The sequence below is a fragment of the Penaeus japonicus genome, unplaced genomic scaffold (genome assembly GCF_977035675.1).
Source record: "Penaeus japonicus unplaced genomic scaffold, GWHDUDI00000001_assembly GWHDUDI00000019, whole genome shotgun sequence".
In the NCBI taxonomy this organism is placed as follows: domain Eukaryota; kingdom Metazoa; phylum Arthropoda; class Malacostraca; order Decapoda; family Penaeidae; genus Penaeus; species Penaeus japonicus.
The window spans coordinates 9,933,345-9,935,844 of NW_028234421.1; the positions used below are offsets into that span (position 1 = coordinate 9,933,345).

Sequence of the window (2,500 nt, forward strand, 5' to 3'; positions counted from 1 at the left end):
AGTGTATTCACACGAATAGGCATAGTTCTATGTAGGAACTATGCCTAAATGTTTTTTACAGTTCATGTTAGATTCTAAGACATACAGTCTCTTAGGTGCGTCTGGTGAGTATAGTATACGAGTGTGAGCTGTTGAGTTAGGATCGTAAACAAAAAAGAAAATGGAAAGTTCTTAAAGAAAACGGAATTGAAGTGGCTCCATCTTGTAAGCGTGATTGGAATTGATTACAGATTCGGTTTCGGTTTTACATGTTGAGGTATGTGTACGTGTAACTTAACATGTAAGAAATTTGGTTGCTGGAAATCGTTAGATGAATTATCATCTTCTGATTAATCGTGCACAGCATATCACCCAAGCTAAAAGTTTATCTCAATTCGTATACAGTACGCTCGCATTAACGACAAACTTTTCCGCATGGGTTCATGAGAAGGACACCTTTCTATAGTAAATAGTGAAAGTCGGATAATAAATGTTAACCCCTTGTCCAGCTAGACCAAGACATACGAGAGAAAGTGTGGTTTAGCAAGTCGTAGGATAATCACGTACGTTTACCGTTAGGCCTACGGATTAAGGGAAATGTAATACTGAAAAACGTTTTATCCGGTTGATGATACGCGGTTTTAAGGGCAAACTAATTTTTCCGACGCTTATTTTTATTTTTTTTATTATTATTTTTTGTTTTTGTCATTGTGTTATGTCATGATTTTGCATGATAATATCTACTCATCACATCATCACCATTCCTAAAAAGCTATCGCATCTTTCTACACGAATCATATCCTCACTTGCATCACACCTCGCAAGCCAAACCGGTCCCTCGAAACAGTTCCCAGGTTGGTCGGAGCCTGTCAGGGCTCAGGTCGTCTCAGAGCTCCCTGGCAAAGGACGCTTATACCGATTCGCGAAGTCCGAGGCTGGTCCGACGGACGCGGAGTTTATTTCGCGTCGGAGGAGTTTCCAGACACTACTGAGGGCCTCCTCGTAATTAATTCGTCGCTTTATTTGTGTGTGAGTGGTGTGTATTCGTGTCTCTGCCGTTGTGTCTTATGCTACTTGTGTTGTTGGTTCGGGACTTCGTCTCATGATTTGATTGTTTGATAAGTTTTATTCATGCTAGTGTATTCACATCACACGAAAAAGTTAGTTCTATGAACTATGCCTAAATAAATGGTTTGTACAGTTCATGTTAGATTCTAAACACCACAGTCTCTTAGGTGGTCCTGTGAGGTATAGTAACGAGTGTGAGCTGTTGGTTTACGATCAAAACAAAAAGAAAATGGAAAGTTCTTAAAGAAAACGGAATTGAAGTGGCTCCATCTTGTAAGCGTGATTGGAATTGATTACAGATTCGGTTTCGGTTTTACATGTTGAGGTATGTGTACGTGTAACTTAACATGTAAGAAATTTGGTAGCTGGAAATCGTTAGATGAATTATCATCTTCTGATTAATCGTGTACAGCATATCTCCCAAGATAAAAGTTTATCTCAATTCGTATACAGTACGCTCGCATTAACGACAAACTTTTCCGCATGGGTTCATGAGAAGAACACCTTTCTATAGTGAATAGTGAAAGTCGGATAATAAATATTAACCCCTTGACCAGCTAGACCAAGACATACGAGAGAAAGTGCGGTTTAGCAAGTCGTAGGATAATCACGTACGTTTACCGTTAGGCCTACGGATTAAGGGAAATGTAATGCTGGAAAACGTTTTATCCGGTTGATGATACGCGTCGGGTTTAAGCACTAATTTTTCCGACGCTTATTTTTATTTTTTTTATTATTATTTTTTGTTTTTGTCATTGTGTTATGTCATGATTTTGCATGATAATATCTATGATAGAGCTATTATATATGATATGATTGTTATATAAATGATTATCATATATGATATGATTGTTATATAAATTATATATGATTGTTATATCAATGATTATTATATATGATATGATTTATACAATTATAAATATAAAATAAAGTATATGATATGATAAGATCATAAACGTTGATATAATTGGTACTAACTTGAAATATAGTATTTATCAAATCAAGAAAATAGGACACAACTGTATTGGTGTGAATAGTATAATAACGTTTATTCATGTTTGAGGTTCAGTAACAAAATTTATTCACGCAATAGTATGCACATTAATTTACGTATAAACACGTGCGGTTCAGTGCAATTGTGTACGAATATACTGTTTATCTTTGTGGGTGTTGGTTTAATGCGCTTAATCGCATTTGTCTGTGCAGTAAGACCGAAGTTACTGTATGCAAATGAATGTACGACTTTATATGTGTTTGTGTACACGAATGAAGAGAATGTATACAAATGCCCGAATGTATAACTATTAGCAAATAAGATGAAGAAAGAACAGAAATGCATATTAACCTAACATCATGCAATGCCAACCCTAGCTCTCAGTCACATCATGTGCATGGTATATTTGCATTCTCTTGATCAAGGGCTTGGGCGACATGGCAATAATAACGCAAGTAA

The 2,500-nt window shown here is 36.2% G+C and overlaps 1 protein-coding gene across 3 annotated transcripts in view; it reads left to right on the forward strand.

Annotated features, from left to right (window-relative positions):
- The window catches only part of LOC122266892 (facilitated trehalose transporter Tret1), a 7,776-nt gene that overhangs the window by 297 nt on the left and 4,979 nt on the right, over nt 1–2,500 (forward strand). The window lies entirely within an intron of this gene.